Source organism: Hyperolius riggenbachi, chromosome 1 (assembly GCF_040937935.1).
Source record: "Hyperolius riggenbachi isolate aHypRig1 chromosome 1, aHypRig1.pri, whole genome shotgun sequence".
Taxonomy (NCBI): Eukaryota; Metazoa; Chordata; class Amphibia; order Anura; family Hyperoliidae; genus Hyperolius; species Hyperolius riggenbachi.
In genome coordinates, this window is record NC_090646.1 from 136,464,250 (window position 1) to 136,482,404 (window position 18,155).

The window sequence follows — 18,155 nt, forward strand, 5'->3', positions numbered from 1 at the left end:
CCACTTGGAAAGTTTAGTCCCCTATACTTTCCAAATGTAGTAGGCGTAATACGCCTGTACAGGGAGCTCCTGGAGATATCAGCGGGAGTGAGAATACGCATGGCCAGGGCCGTGCAGGCAGTTGTTTGCATCATTAGTCACAAAAAACTGGAAGCGAGGTGTGGCAGGGAGCGGAGGATCGTTTTGTGCCAGCACGGGCACTGGAGGTCTGCGGGGGGCTGGTAGAAGCCTCAGGTAAGTTGAACTAATTTTTTTTTACAGGTTACAGTTCTCCTTTAAGGCTATAGGCTTGCTATACACCAGTGGTTCTGGATGTAAGCCTGGCTTCAGGAGCATAAAGAGATAATTTGCATATTCAGCAGCGTACATTGTAGGTAACCTCAGTTACACACTTAAATCTGAATTATCTAGAGCAGGCCTGGATTTATCTCACAGGAGCCTTTAGGTACAGATGTCCTGGCACCCTAGACTTCGCCTTCCACAAACCTACAAATCCCAGCCGAACCGCACCGCAAGTGTACTGGCTGGCCCAGCTGTCACTTCTCCCTTGCTTCCCTTGCCCGTCATAGGTAGCTACAAGTTTCCCTTAGTTAGAGTGACCAGATTTTTGTTGGTTCAACCTGGGGCGGCCGCGCCTGAAAAATGAGGGGCTGCTTTGAAAAATGTGGGTGCTGCGCGCCGAAAAATGGGCGTGGCCATGACATTGTATGGGTGGAGCTAGCATAATGATGCAACAGCGAGGCATAAGAAAGCAAGAAAGCAGTGTTTACGCCATGGAGGATTCGCATCATGGGTGTGCAGAAACTGTGTGATGCTATTTAATAGTATACCGTAACCCCAAAGCAGCAAACATAGTCAACTATGACCATTAAATAATAAATGCAGCAACAGTTACCCCAGACACCAGAAAATAAACGCAATGTGGGCAACATGTCAGCAGAAAATAAACGCAATGGGCAACATGTCAGCACAAAATAAACGCAATGTGAGCAACATTTCAGCAAAAAAATAAACGCAATGTGAACAACATGTCAGCACAAAATAAACGCAATATGAGCAACATTTCAGCACAAAATAAACGCAATGTGAGCAACATTTAAGCACAAAATAAACGCAATGTGAGAAACATGTCAGCACAAAATAAATGCAATGTGAGAAACATGTCACCACAAAAGAAACGCAATTTGGGCAGCATTTCACCTGGAAAAAAAAAAGCATTTACTCACCTGACAGAAGTCTCCTCTCGCTCCTGGACGGCTTCTGGCGCGCTGCTCCCAGATCCATCTTGCTCCTCCTGCAGTCTCCCGCGCTGACAGGCATAGCAGGGCTACGGCAAGATGGTGCCCGAAGCCTTGTACTGGAGACACAAATAGTCTCCAGTACAGGGCTTAGGCAGCCATCTTCCCGTAGCCCTGCTCGCGCGCCGGAACGGAAGAGTATGCGGGGCTACGGGCAATGAACTGGCACGGTGTCTATAGACGCCGCAGCCAGTTCATACAGATACAGTGGCCAGAGTCCCGAGGCCCGGGATGTCCTGCTGCTAAAAGCGGGATGTTTCTCAGGACCTCATGCAGCCTGGGACAGCGCCCCCCCGAAGGCGGGACCTGTCCCGGGTAAAGCGGGATGTATGGTCACCGTACCTTAGTACAGTATTAGGTTTCCGATATTAAGTAGCTTGAGGTGCTTCCAAGTATTAGGTAGCTAGAAGAACTTCAGTATTAAGTAGCTAGAGGTGCACCTGACTGAAGAGAGATCTCATCAGTGAAATGCCGACACCCAGGTATGTAACCTCTCATTTACACTTTCATCAGGACTCTGCATAGGGAAGGAGGGAGGGAGGGAGACTCTCAGGGAGGGGAGTGAGCCACCTTTCCATCATCAGGCGCCTGTAGGCAAGTGCCTACAGTGCCTTATGGTAAATCTGGCCCTGATCGCAAGTACCTTCTGTTTTGAAAAGGCAAACCACACTAAACATTGCTTTTTTTTTAGTAGAAGGGGTTTTCAGCCTCTTTTAATCCCCAATACTTTCCTAATGGTTTTGGGTCACCCCGAGCTGCTTGGTAACTCTGTATCACCATAAAGTAATTGAATACTCCCACCCTTTGAATAATTTACACGGTGATGTAAGCCTGTTGCCTAGGTGATGTTTATTGTGGTAGGGACAGTAAGCTGTGGCTGTAGGGAGAAAAAATTGACAATGAGCTGGGTGAAAAAAAAAAGCAGAAGTGATGTCACTTCTGGCATCCCAGAGAAACAGTAAACATGGAAACCAGCTGAAATATTATTTTCTTTGTTTCATACAACATTTCTCCTAAATCTTACAGTGAACACTAAAAATCACCAGGCTAGGTAAGCTAAATAAGTAATTTCTTATTGTACTACTTATTGGATTATTTTGTTGTTGTCAGTTATTATGGTGTTTTATCACACTTTAACAGGTGACTAGACATTACTCCCTAATATGTTTGCAAATTTATCAAGTATATTCTTCAGAAAGCTCCACCTAATATCTAGATTTCTATAGCTTTGCAAAAGACTAAGCTAGCTATTTCTATGTACAGTTTTTGTAAATGTTGTAAACATTTATTGACTATATTCAGACAGCCAGGGCCGGCCCTAGACTATTTGCTGCCTGAGGCAAATTTAGGAGAAAATTGCTGATGCCCCCCCCCGTCCGTGGGTGCGGGGGGGGGGGGGGGGGGGCGGGACGTTGAGCCGGAGGGGTAGCGGGCAGGTCGGGGGTATTGATTGGGCCTAGCGGTGGGTGCCTGGGTCCCCCGATCTGCGCTCCCCTCCAGCAGTAATTAGGAAGCAGCCGCTTGCAGATCGTAAGAGGCACGGGCGGGGAGGACTCACCTTATCCGCGTTCCATTGTGCGCTCCACTGACGTCACTTCCTGCATCGCCGTCCACTTACAATACAGTGGCCGGCGATGCAGGAAGTGACGTCATTGGAGTGCTCGCTGGAACGCGGAAAAGGTGAGTCCTCCCCGCCCGTTGCCTCTTACGATCTGCAAGCGGCTGCTTCCTAATTACAGCTGGAGGGGAGCGCAGATCGGGGGACCCAGGCAAGGGAGGGGGGGTCCGACCCCCCCTCCCCACCGCTACGCCCAATAACCCTCTGGCTCGGCGGCCGGCCCCCCGGGCGGGTGCCGCCCCTAGAAGTTTGTCGCCTGAGGCAAATGTTTACCCCGCCTCATGAGGGGGCCGGCCCTGCAGACAGCTACTTATAAACCTTCTGTTTCAGGCATGATACAAAACTGAATAAAAACAGTATGGATGGTCTGAAATGCCCAATTCCGAATTTGCGGAAATTCCGATTTCCACCAATGCCAATTTTCATTTTTCCTATTTCCAATTTTCTGTTTTTTAAATTTCCATTTTTCTAATTTCCAAAGGGTATTTCATTAGTCTTTTTTTTTTTTTTTTGCATCAGAGAATGCAAAAAATGAAATACAAAAATCGTAAAAATGGATATTGGAAAAATGGAGAGTGGTCTAAAATTACTGCGGTGAGCTGATTTTTGCTAAAAAATTCTGCATTCTCTGATTGGTCCAATCCTTCCGTGTTCTGTGATTGGGATACAATTACCCTGTTGAGGTAAGTCGGATTTCTGCGTAATTTCTGTTTTCCGATTTCCAAATTTTGATAGGAAATGCACATTTCTGATCGGAAATGCAGAAATTTAAGCTCCGCAGAATCCCAATAAGCATCCCCAAAGAACAGTACAGAACTAGCACAAACTTACATATAAGACGCATAAACAATCTTGAAAGTATTTTGTAGATGTTTACAGCACTCAGAAACTGCTATCAATTAGCCCCACAGAGTCTTACATTTAGAAGTGTAAAAAAATCCTAAGGGCCTGTTTCCACTACACGCGGATTCTAGATGCAGAAAAACTGACTCCAATAAATGCCTATGGGCCTGTTTCCACTAAACGCGATTTTTCTGATGCAGATTCCCATAGGCATTCATTGGAGTCAGTCTTCTGCATCCGGAATCCGCATGCAGTGGAAATGGGCCTTAGGGTCTCTTTCTCAAGGATGACTGAACTCCTGCAGGCTAACATCCTGTCTGTACAGCACTTGGCCTCATACTGCTGCCCGAGGGATTAAGTCCCAAACTCTATGGGTGACAGTCCTCATGCGTGCTTATGAGGCTTAAGTTGCAAATAAAAATAAGGTTTTGGATAAATTAAAAAGAATAGTAGATAATAGGATAACAGAGGCGTCAACAGGATAAAAAACACTAAAAGAACTTAAAAACCCATCTTGGTAATAGAGGAGGTAGTGGTGGACTTACCTCCTCCAAGCAGAACATACGACTGTGGATTTTCAGTCCAAACTATTTTATTGGATACTTGTAAGGATTGTGGAATTATTCCCGTGGTCAGCGCACAGGATGCGCGCTGACACTGCGGAAATCCTCTACAAGCGTATAATCGGAGAGAACCCAGCAATGGTGCTATGCACCTGTAGAGGGGAATTCCTGCCGGCAGATAGAGCTGTGGAGTGCAGAGGAACAGATCCTCTGCCCAGCCACAGATGCCAGATAGGAATTGTATGAGGGGAAGCAATGCAGGGCAAGATAGCCCTTAAAGAGAGAGAGCACAGAGACAGGGTGTATGTGCGTCCACCAATCTAGTCGCCAGAGCGACAATGAACACACAACCGTGAAGACCAGGTGGGAAAGCAATAGCAAGAGATGGCGATTGCTAACAGCGACACAAGACTGAATAAGCACAGAGAAGGAATGTATGTATGTCCACCAATCTAGTCGCCAACCAGCGACGGCGAACACACAACAGCAGAAACAAAGTAGGAACGCAATCGCAAGAGTGGCGATTGCCAATAGTGACACAAGACAGAGCAAAGGTTAAACACAGGAGCAGAGAGAAAGGCACAGCATATCATACAATGAGAATGTCAACGAAAATAACAAACGCAATACCTAAACGCGGCCACCGCGCGTTAGGCGCAACAGCGACAAGCGCTTTTACGGCGTGGTCTCCGCAAGTTAAGCGCAACAAAGACAAGCACGCCACCCTGACTAATGAATGAACACAAATGGACAAATAACAGGAACGCTTGCTAAATGGCTGCCTTACCGCAGACAACCGCAAGCGTTTGCTCCAGACAGACAGACGAACGGAAAACAGGAATAGGTCAGATATGATCCACCGCTCTTCCGCCAGAGCGAGTGCGATCTGGGTTCAGGGATAGGACAGGAAGGATCCACTGCTCTTTCCGCCAGAGCGAGTGTGAACCAAGTAGAGAAACAAAGCTAGCAGGATCCACTGCTCTTTTCCACCAGAGCAAGTGTGATCCATGTACAGAAACGGAGCTAGTAGGATCCACTGCACTTTTCCACCAGAGCAAGTGTGATCCAAGTACAGAAACAGAGTTAGCAGGATCCACTGCTCTTTTCCACCAGAGCAAGTGTGATCCGAGTACAGGAATAGGCCTAGCAGGCTCCACTGCTCTTACCGCCAGAGCGAGTGCGATCCACATGGCAAGACAGACAGAAGGAGCAACCAGTAGCAACCGCAGCTACGAGAAAAATCCAAGACATAGACTAGAGAGATGCACTGCCACTACCGCTAGAGCAAGTGTGATCCAGGTACTGGACCAAACGATTCACCATCGCCAACCGCTGGCGACAGTGCAATCGCAAGGACAAGACAAGACAGGCAATACAGATAATACAACCTGACTGCACTAGAAGGATTGCCTAGTGCAGTCCCCAGGAATTACTCTAAGATAATCTTTAGCAAACAATAGCAAGGCTGACACTCAAGGAGTGTTTAAGTGGTAACAAACCATCATGACCAGCAAATGATTGTGAGATCACATGGTATTTATGCTGCAAGCCTTCAAGGGAGGTGGCTATGCAATTTGCATGACAAATGTATGCAAATTCCTCAGCAGCAGAACAGGTCTGAAACTTGCAAAGTGAAGACAGGTCTCTCTTCCAGAGACCTGCAGCCTACAGACTTGAGGAATGGTCAAACAGCTGTCTGCCTGTGCAGCCAGCTGAGCGTATCATTACAATACTCCAAATAAAGTGCAACGCGTTTCGCGGGATACAAACCCGCTTCATCAGGCAATAACAGATAGGACAATCAGGACAATCTCCCCACCTGCTTTGACAGTGGTTGCCTACCTGGTAACCCTGGTTTGTGAGTATTAAATTAATATTATTACTCTTCCAATTATACATTACCAGTACATACTACACTATATTGGGCTCTTGGTGTTCTCTCTTTTTCTAAAAAGAATAGTAGAGGCCTAATCTGATGTTCTGAAAAAAATATCAAAATGCTGTATTCAGTAATTCAAAATAATAGACTCCAAAATGTGTACTCTTCCTCTTTGTTTGGATTATGCCATCCAGAAATATTCACACAAAATCTGAAAATATTTGTATCACATGGCACAGGTCTGTCCAATTACAGGGTAAAGAAAACTTCAGGGGCAACAAGCAGGGGTATAGTTAGAGGGGAGCGGCCCCTGCAATTGCAGCAGGGTCCAGGGCTGTGGTGGGCCCCACCTACTAACCTTCCCTTTCTCCGAAAAGGGAACTATACTTCAGATCAGGTGTTTTTTTGGCTACACCTGTTATGGGTGTAAAGATCATAATGCCACACTTATTTTGTGGCCCTTGTGAGATGGGCTCTAAGGCCGTGAAGGGCACCAAGGGGAGGCGAGGGAACATTGTGGGGCCCATCAAAGTTTTGCTGTGGGCCCCATAAATAGAAATGGCTCAAACAGTTTGACGACAAACAGTATTCTGTGAACTTCCGTTGTTCGAACAGCGAACATTTGGGATGTTCGACCCGCCCCCTATACATCATCATTGAGCTAAACTTTGACCCCCTACCTCACAGTCAGCAGACACATGGCACTCTAATGGACTTCCACTCCCCTATCAAAAAGCAGTTGTGGTGACCATTTTAGATTCATTCTCTGCTGGCTGCTGACTGTTAGTGAAAGCAGGGACAGACTTGCTGCAGTCAGCTAGGCCTGTGTTCTTGTTCCTCACATGCTGTGAAAGCACCCCAAACAGCCCTTTTGAGGGCTAGCACACCAGTCTCCTGTATTTTTTTGTGTGGGTGACACTCCAAAGCCCACTGACACCCAGAGCTGTGTGCACGCTACTGCTACAACATTAGGTTGCATGCACAGTACCACTCCTGTGCATTATTATTTCACTGTAATCTGATAGTACTATTGCATTCCTCTGTGTGAGACACTCCACAGCCCGCTGACACCCAGAGCTGTGCATAATGTGATTCCTGCCCTTTATGGATTAAAAACTGACTTTGTGTCAACTCCATAATTTTTGGTGAGACTTTTGGCATGGATCCCCCTCTGACATGCCACAGTCCAGGTGTTAGACCACTTGAAACAACTTTTCCATCACTTTTGTGGCAAGAAATAGTCTTTGTAGGTCTTAAAAGTCGCCTGCCCATTGAAGTCTATGGAAATTTGCCAGATTTGCCTGTTCGCGAACATTTGTGGAAGTTGGAGCAATAGGATTCATAAATGAGGAGAAATTAGTGAAACTGCTTTTTATTTCAAAAGTATCACACCTTGGGATGCAGTAAAACAAATTAGTTTCTTTGGGAAAAATAAGGTTCATTTTTAAGAATCAACATGAAAGGCTTCCGCTTTGCTCTTAAGATGATAAATATTCTATTCATACCTAAGTGACACTTTCTTCTTCCTCTTTTCTTTTCTTTTTCCAGCTCAGTATTTTTTTTGGCAAGTGTCAGTCTTTTCCTGGTATTCCTGAACAGAGAATTATTCAGCAAATTTTTGCTTAGTAAACCGTATTCTTTCTCATATTTCCAAAATGCCTGACATTGACTGCCGCGATTGTTCGAAATATAGCAAAGTGGCTCTCAGAATTGCAAGATTTGACAATGATAAAAACGTTGTTTGCACAGCTTTCTCAAAGTCAGAATGTTTAACCTAACGCTGATTAATCAAACAATGCCGGTTTTATTTCAAAATAATTCTGTTGGGCAATAATATCTCTAGATCTATAAATGTATAAGAATTTGGTGCTATGAAACGCTAGAACAATATGGCCATTTTTTAATAAAGTTATCTGGTTACATGGAATACTTTAAGGACTGAAACTATTAAAATATGATTTTTCAAAATAAATACACATTGTCTAGGTTGGCAGCCAAAGGTACCATTGAAGAAACGTACATACTTTAGTGGAATAAAGGTGTTGTTATTCTCTAGAGGTGAAGCACAGGGCAAGATAATACAGTGTAATGTCCGTGTCTATCTATTCAGTTTTGCAACTGCAGCGTATTTGCTTAGAATAAATTAGTGGTTGACTTTCTATACTCCATTAATTAAATGGAAACACTTGGAAAATAATGTAACATACAGAAGTACTCCAAAACATATGTGATGAACCATACATGCAGGCAGAACAGTGGCGTAGTGGTTAGCAGTCGTCTTGCAGCGCTGGGTCCTTGGTTACAATTACAGAGGCAGAGGCAGTCTCGCAGCGCTGGGTCCTTGGTTACAATTACAGAGGCAGAAGAGTCTCAATCTTCTAACTGTAATATTAAATACTTAACGCAGGAAGAAGTGAAGGCAAGACTAAATAAATTAAAAATAGACAAGGCACCTGGCCCGGATGGCATGCATCCTCGGATCCTAAGGGAATTAAGTTCAGTTATAGCTAAACCCCTTTATCTTATCTTTTGTGACTCTCTTGCAACTGGCAGAGTCCCAGTGGATTGGCGTACAGCCCACGTTTTCCCATTATTTAAGAAGGGCAAAAAATCAGATCTAGGAAATGATAGACCTGTAAGCTTAACATCAGTTGTATGCAAACTATTTGAGGGGTTACTAAGAGATACTATACATGACTTCATAGTAGAAAATAATCTTATTTCTCAGCATCAACATGGGTTTACTAAAGACAGGCTCTGTTTGATTAACATGCTCAGCTTTTATGAGGTAGTGAATGCTAATATGGATATTGGGAATGCTGTAGATGTGATAAACTTGGACTTTGTAAAGGCCTTCGACACTGTTCCCCACAGAAGTCTGGTGCAAAAGTTGAGGATGCAAGGACTGAGGAAGAGTTTGTGTGCATGGATAGGGAACTGGCTAATGGACAGAAAACAAAGAGTTGTGGTCAATGGATCGTACTCAAAATGGGAGACTGTTAGCAGTGGGGTCCCACAGGGGTCTGTACTGGGTCCAGTGCTCTTCAATTTATTTATTAATGACCTAGTAGATGCAGTAGTGAGCAATGTTGCTATTTTTGCAGATGATACAAAATTGTGCAGAATCATCAACTCTCAGGAAGATAGTGTCATATTGCAACAGGATCTGGATAGGATGGCTATATGGGCACATACATGGCAGATGAAATTCAATGTTGACAAATGTTAAGTCATGCATTTTGGTCGTACCAATGGTCTAGCACCATACAAAATAAATGGGATACAGTTGAGGACATCAAACTTGGAGAAGGACTTAGGAGTACTCATCGACAACAAGTTAAATAATCGTACTCAATGCCAAGCCGCTGCAGCTAGAGCGAACAAAATTTTGGGATGCATTAAAAGGGAAATAAAAACTCGAGATGCTAGCATAATATTGCCCCTGTTTAACTCTCTAGTAAGGCCACATCTGGAATATGGAATTCAGTTCTGGGCACCACAGTACAAAAAAGATATTGCAGTTTTAGAGCAGGTGCAGAGACGAGCTACAAAATTGATACGTGGGATGGAAGGTCTCGCTTACCAAGAAAGGTTAGATAAACTGTGTTTATTTAGTCTAGAGAAAAGACGCCTTAAAGGGGATCTAATTAACATGTATAAATACATCAGAGGGCAATATAATAGCTTGGTGGATGAGCTTTTTGTCCCTAGGCCTTCTCAAAGGACTAGAGGACATGATCTGCGCATGGAGGAAAAACGTTTTAGCCATTTATTTAGGAAAGGGTTCTTTACAGTAAGAGTGATTAAGATGTGGAATGCATTGCCACAGGAAGTCGTTATGGCAAACTCTATACCTGCATTTAAAGGGGGCTTAGATGCTTTCCTTGCGTTGAAAGACATCCATGGCTACAATTACTAGGTTATGCCTAATGATGTTGATCCAGGGATTTTATCTGATTGCCATCTGAAGTCGGGAATTAATTTTTCCCTTTTGGAGCTAATTGGACCGTGCCTTGTGGGGTTTTTTTTGCCTTCCTCTGGATCAACAGGGATATGTGAGGGAGCAGGCTGGAGTTGTACTTTGTACTGGTTGAACTCGATGGACGTATGTCTTTTTTCAACCAAAATAACTATGTAATTCCAGCCAGGGCACGATCTGCAAGGAGTTTGTATGTTCTCCTCGTGTCTGCATGGGTTTCCTTTGGCCACTCCGGTTTCCTCCCACATCCCAAAAACATACAGATATAATTAGCTTCCCCCTAAATTGACCCAAGGCTACGATACATCCACTACACAATACATACATAGACATATGACTATGGTATGGATTAGATTGTGAGCCCCGCTGAGGGACAGTTAAGTGACAAGACAGTATACTTGCATTGCTGTGGAAGATGTTGGTGCTATATGAATAATACTAAATAATTATAATAATAATCATATTTGATAGACAGGTTGTCACGCCGGCTTTTGATGCGGATAGCGGCGCAGCCGCCACTTCCACATCCAGCGTCGCAGCAGCTCCCGCTGCGGCGTCTCCGGGCCTCCCGCCGGCGTCAGGGAGGTCAGGTCACTCTGGGCTTGTGGGCGAGCATCAGGCTCGCGTACGCGCAGATCGCCGACGCACTTATTCACTTAGAAAATGTGTCAGCTGACCTGGTGGTCAGCTGACACCTGCCTGCCCAATCCTGCACCTGATTGGTTGGGCTTCTGGGGCGGCGCCAGGTTGAGTTGTCCGCAGTATATCAGGAGCTGCTTCTCAGTTGCTCCTTGTCTGTTGTTGCGAAAACTTCACAGTGATAGCTCTCAGACCTTAGTCAGATCCTGGTGTGTTTGATCCGGCAGGACCCCGGTTATTCACACATAGCTTAGTAATAACAGCAGGGAATCGGCAGGATAGACAATAGCCATGATTTACCTACATCATGCTGGTGATAATAAAGGTGCGTACACACGCACTACAGCAGCCAACGACGGGTCTGTCGGCACCTCCTGCTGTGCGGGTTTTCAGCAGACTGTAGTGCGTGTGTACGCACTGTCAGGGGACTGATAAGGCTGTTCCTGAACGATCCGGATCATTCAGGAACAGCCTTATCAGTCCACCGGCAGTGCGTACACACGCACTACAGTCTGCTGAAAGTCCGCCAAGCGGGAGGTGCGAACGGACCCGTCATTTGCTTCTGTAGTGAGTGTGTACGCACCTTTAGGCAAGTTAAAACTTATAATTATAAAATATCAAGTGGCAATGTAAATGCCAGTTCACTAAAGAACCTGTCCTTATTAACCTCCTTGCCGGTCATCCAGAGCTAAACTCGGGCTAACCTGCGCAGGAGGATTGCTCAGGCCCCTCTGGGCCGATTTTCACAATTGTTTTTTATTACACACAGCTAGCACTTTGCTAGCTGCATGCATAAGTCAATCACCGCCGCTTGCTGCTGATTCACCGCTACCCGTCGCGCCGCCCCCCCCAGACCCCTTGCGCAGCCTGGCCAATGAGTGCCAGGCAGCGCTGAGGGGTGGATCGGGATTCCCTCTGACGTCCCGACGTCCATGACGTTGGTGACGTCATCCCGCCCCGTCGCCATACACGCCTGATTATTGGCTGAGGTGGTCGTTATCAGCTGCCTCTGCTGACTTTTTATCAATTTCATGAACAAGCCTTAATTAGCTGTTATCAGCAAGTTATCAGTACCTATTAAGTAAGGAGTTCAAGGTAATACTCCCTAACACTGCAGGGTGGCCTCTTGAGTTTATCCCAGTGGCTGCAGCTCTTCAGCACTTTGAGTCCGACAGGAGAAAAGCGCTATACAAATGTTCAGATTATTATCAGCAAGTGGGGATTAGGGCTGTGAGCTGTGCTGCAGTGCACCACAGGTTCTGCGATAATATGTAAACAAGGAAAGTTAACACTTTCTGTGCTCCTAGAAATGCCCAGGAAGTTAACACTTCAGTTTTTTTCTCCCTTTTTTTAAAGGAATACTGTAGGGGGGGACCATACTAGGCCTGCGCAGTACGCTCCTGGTGACGTCAGTGGGTGTGAGGACACGGCAATGCAGGCGCAGTGGTTTTCAGACTTTAAAGTCTGAAATTCCATAAGTGAACCGGAGGCGGGGCTGGAGCATCGGTGAGTGACTGCGCGTGCACAGGATGTCTGCGGAGGACCATTAGAAGCCCCGGGTAAGTTCAACTCATTTTCCCCCGACCCCTCTACAGTATTCCTTTAAGTTAAAGGTTATTCTGTTATGGCTTATCTTGTAGAGTAGAGAGGAGGTTCTTAGATTAGGTCCATTTTAAGGTTATGTAATGTTTCCACAGTGATGCTCTTATTCAATACACTTATTCTCCTATGTTTTTCCCTATATTATATTTTAACATCTTAACAATAAAATTGCTTTTAAAGGGTACCTGAGATGGGGGAATTAAAAAAAATCAAAAAAAACAAAACTTATACTTAACTGGTATTTGTAACGATTGTGGAATCGTCTCCGTGGTCAGCGCACCAGACGTGCGCTGACACGGCAGATTTCCTCCACAAGCGTATAAATTTGCAGGAACCCAGCAGTAGGTGCAATGCACCTGCAGAGGGAAATTCCTGTCGGCAGGTGGAACTGTGGAGTGCAGAGGAACAGCTCCTCTGCCCTGCCACACACGCCAGACAGGAATTGTACGAAGGGAAGAACCGTAATCGCAAGAGAAGCGATTGAGAGTGAGCACAGAGACAAATTGTGTGTGTGTGCATAAAACTAGTCGCCAACCCGGGACTGTGCACACACCACAGCAGATATGAAGTAGGAACGCGATCGCGAGAGGTGCGATCGCCAGACGTGACACAAGGCTACAGCAAGGCGGAGCACGAGAGTAGCAAAGGCACAGCAAATCATACAATAAGGAGATACGGAAAATAACAAACGCTAGCTAACACCGCACTCATTCGCAACAGTGCACGCGGTTATGCGCGGTCTCCACATGATAAGCACAATAGAGACAAGCACGCCTAACTAACCATCGACAGACAAACATGAAACAGAGGACGCGAACGCTTGCCTAACGGTTACCTCACCGAGCCTCCAGCAAGTGTCCGTAGCAGACAAGACAGACACACGAAAACAGGGACAAGCGAGAGATAGGATCCACAGCACTAGCGAAAGTGGCTAGCGCGATCCAGGAAGACAGAACAGAAGGATCCACAGCGCTAGCGAAAAGTGGCTAGCGCGATCCCAGGAGACAGAACAGAAGGATCCACAGCGCTAGCGAAAAGTGGCTAGCGCGATCCCAGGAGACAGAACAGAAGGATCCACAGGGCTAGCGAAAAGTGGCTAGCGCGATCCCAGGAGACAGAACAGAAGAGATAGCTGGTAGCAACCGCTGCACCAGCTATACTCCAAGAACAGAGATCAGAACCATTTCCTGTCGACCACCGCTGGGACAGGACAACAGCAACAGAACAAACAAACAGATAAACAATCCTAACTGCACTAAGGAAACCTGCCTAGTGCAGTTTTCCAGGAATTACTCTAAGCTGATCTTCAAACCAAGAGCATGGCTGACACTCTCCAGAGTGTTTCACAGGAAGACTCCTTATGACCAGCGAAGCATTGTGGGAAAGACATAGTACTTATAGTACACGCCTCCAATGAATGTGGCCAGGCAATTTGCATGACAACGTATGCAAATTCCTCAGCAAGCACAAGCTGCAAAACTGACAGAAGCTCTCCTTTCCAGAGTCCTGCAGCATGCAAACCCAAACAATGGTCAAAAAGCTGCCTGCCTGCACAGGCAGCCGAGCAGATCATCACAGTATTGTCAAGAGAAACAGAGGCGCCAATAGGATAAAATCATATATTAAAATTTTAAAATTCCTCAGGAGGCGGTGGTGGACTCACCTCCTTGAAGCAGACAAAATACCGTGGATGAGGGGACAAGCAAATTTATTCACATATACAACAAATAGTGCAACGCGTTTCGCAGGTATATTCCCGCATCCTCAGGCAATAACAATAATGGAGTACACACTGAAAAGACAGAGACAGCGTACAGTGTTCTTAGACTGAAGTATATATAGTGATTAAACATTTTTAAATTTTATATATATATATATATATATATATATATACATACACACACATACGTACATGAGAAATTGGTATGGAGAGAGGGGGGGTTTAGTTGGGGGGAGAAGTAGGTAAAGAATAGACGAGGAGGGTCCCTGAAAAAAGTGTCCCTGAAAAGGGACCCTCCTCGTCCTACTTGTTGGTCCTTTTTTGCAAAGTGCTTTCCTCACTTCAGGTTTACTTTAATGTAAAGTTTGTGAAATGCAGTGCGTCTCCAGCACCCCAGTCTTTTTCTGCCCGGTTGAGAATGAGTGTAATGAATCTTATGAGTTTGTATCCATGTTAGAGGGCACACTTCAGCTTAGACTTCAATCCATGCATGGTCCAATCTGTCCGACTCAACAGATTCTATCAGTTCAGAAGACACCACGAAGACCAGTCACATTGTGGCGAAGGACGACATACCATCCGAAATGACAGCAGTCCGTCAGAACTTCGCCACAATGTGACTCCGCTTCCACCATCGTCTGGCGCTTCCATTGTGCGGTGGCATGAGCTTTAATACACTGAGCTATAATTACATCCATATGTGAGACCGATGTTGGCTGTATTTTGATCATAATTGATGTGAATTAATACCAACGTAAAAGTCTTCCAGTGCTGGTCTTCGTGGTGTCTTCTGAATTAATCTTATGAGTGGCAGCACATCTGCTATCTGGAAAAATGTGCAGGGCTGTGATGTAATGCAGTGGCCAAAACCGAAACAGACCAGAGAAGAATTAAGACGAAATGGGCTCCAAGACAAAGTCAAAGATTTGGCTTCTCCAACCGGATCAGTGAATAATGGTGCACAGCACCTATGCATAAAAATGGCGCCGCGTTAAAAAGATACGCTTAACGCTATTTATCGTTAGTACTGCATAGTAATGGCGCACAGAGAAAAAAGAAGAAAAACAGCACACAGTAATGTTATTTATCAATAGCGTCCTACATAAGCCAAACTGCAGATGTTTTTTAACTGCAAAACGGTGAATGGATTTAATGTAACACTGTCAAGGTTAGGGTTAGGCACCACCAGGGGAGATTTAGGGTTAGGCACCACCAGGGGGGTGCCTAGGGTTAGGCACCACTAGTGAAGTGGTTAGGGTTAGGCACCACTAGGGGGGGTCTAGGGGTTAGGCACCACCAGGGGGGGTCTTAGGGTTAGGCACCACCAGGGGGGTGGTTAGGGTTAGGCACCACCAGGGGGGGTTTAGGGGTTAGGGATAGGTACAGAGAGGGTTCTGTGTGTTAACGCTAAATAACAATAAGGCTGTAATGCTAAATAACGATAAGGCTCTAACATTAAATAGCGATAAGCGACAAACGGATTAGCGGCAACGCCATGCACCATTATTCGCAGGCGTAATTTTCAGATGGATCCGGGTCCTCTCCAACAGTCTTTTTGGCAAGTTCAGATGAGAGAGGAATCAGATAAGCTGGCAGTCGAACCCCTTGACACCCATTAGGCCTCAGGTGCCAGCCTAGGTTGTCTTGTGAATGATCTTGCTCTGCAACAGACATATCTAACAGACCCATTTGAAAGCCAAATTGCTGTCTGCCGTAGTACAATACAGCATAATGGGATACGTGTGAATTAGCCCTTTTTTAGTGACTGGCGTTAGTTTACTTGGAATTAAAACAAAAATATAAACTAATTTATTTTCCAGTTCACACAAGCAAAAAATAATAATATAAAAACAACAACAAAAAATCCTTGAAAAGAGCTTGCATAATATCTAAGGAACAATAAATGCATGGAAATAATGACAGTCTGGATAAGTCTTTCAACAGGTGAAGATGGATTTCCCAGATGTGAGTAGAAGTAATATACTGATAATAATGTATGACATTTTTATTGATTTGCCAGGTGCAATACAACATTTTTATTACATGCGCTAGGTCTGAAAAGCTGTGTAATAGTCTTACGCAATGGCTTGCCGATAGCCAATTCCGCCCACATTAAAGAGCCGCTTTAGCTATCATTTTGGGTCAGTTACTTTTCTGCCTGTATCATATACTTTTGAATGTTTAAAATGGATCCAGATTTTTTTAAAGGCCAGGAACATGTTCTGTTAATTGTAGACAGGGCACCTTGATGGAACAGCACAGTTCATGGATGAATGACAACTAGCTAAAACAAAATGTTGACAAAACTGAGTTTTTTGTCATCGGAGCTTAACGCTTGGCAGTAAAGCAACTCCAGTCTCAGCCAGCACCACAAAGGGTAGGAAGTTTAGACCTGAATAACTTTAGCGTTGTGCACAGCTTGGGTGTATTGATTGTTGAGGAATTAAACTTTAGGAATCAAATGTTGCTGTTGTGCAGTATTACTTTTTCCACCTAACATTAAGTGTCTCATACCTCCAGCAACCCTAGTAGTCCAACCCTCATCACATCATGGCTGGGCTATTGCCATGTTCTCTATGTAGGCCTTCTGAATAAGGACCTGCACCACCTGAAAGTTAGTACAGAATGCTGCTGCAAGGCTGATAACAAACCAACTACACCATTGACGCAGAATACCAATCCTTTAAGTACTCCACTGGCTACGCATAAAATTGAGAATCTTCTTCAAAATGAATGATCCTCCGACTAACGTTAACATATCTACACAACTTAGATGCTGGATACCCGAAGGATTTGTTGTAACTGTACCACACCTTCTACAAGCTCCGATCAAAAAGATGTAGTAACTTAGAACCCCCAGAATTCAAATCAAAACCTTCGAGTCAGAGCCAGAGCCTTCTGCCATGTTGCGCTCACCTTCCCTTTGAAAATCCTTGCCCCACCCAAGGAGTCTGGGGGACCAGCCAATTATCCATAATATGAAAAAAAAGCACAGAAGAGAATTGAGAGTCCCTTATGGTGTAGCATGTCAATAATAACCAAGGTTGAAGTAATATATGAATAAGGTACTCACAAACCCGTGTTGCTGAATGGCAAACATGGTAGAAAGCTTTTTGGTGTGGTGGGTCCAACCACCCTCTGGAGTACATAGGTTTAATATGTATTCAGCAGTGGTGCTCATCCAATATTCGGGTATCCAAACTACCCAGATAATCTAAACTTTTTCCACTATCCGAACTTTGAATAGCAATTCGGATATTTTTTAAAATCCGAATAGCATTATCCGACAAACTCGGATTTCCCATCTAAAATCCTAAATCCAGATGGATAGTTAGTTCTGATATCCGAGCAGAAGCCAGAATCACCTTCAATGGCAAAATCTATTTTTGAAGGGAGAGAGAGAGAGAGAGAGAGGAGAGAGAGAGAGAGAGAGAGAGAGAGAGAGAGAGGTATGTATCATGAGGATGAGGAGGGTCTCTTGGTAAAGAGTACAGGCAACTGGCTTAACAATATACTATATATATATATATATATATATATATATATATATATATATATATATATACATACATATATATATATATATATATATATATATATATATATATATATATATATATATATATACGGTATATATATATATATTGTACACACTCAGGTAGGTCTCAAGGTACATCCTTACTGCTCTGTGTTCCTTTAAAGAACAAGTTATTATTGTGGTTGGCCATTGTAGCACAAGCTGGTCATGGATCTAATGTAATTAATGGGATTAGTCCAGTGATGGCTAACCTTGGCACTCCAGCTGTGACAAAACTACAAATCCCAACATGCCTCTGCCTCCCCGAGTTATGCTTAGAGCTGTAAGATTATTGCAATGCCTCATGGGACTTGTAGTTCCACCACAGCTGGAGTGCCGAGGTTAGCCATCACTGGATTAGTCCCACTGCTGGTCCTGGTTATTTGGCCTTATCTAAACATCACTTGAGGACTTGTTAGAGGGATACTGGGGACTAC

General features: G+C 44.6%; 1 protein-coding gene across 1 annotated transcript in view; it reads right to left on the reverse strand.

The window, feature by feature from the left end:
• DLC1 (DLC1 Rho GTPase activating protein) overlaps window positions 1-18,155 on the reverse strand; it is a 569,878-nt gene that overhangs the window by 540,066 nt on the left and 11,657 nt on the right. The window lies entirely within an intron of this gene.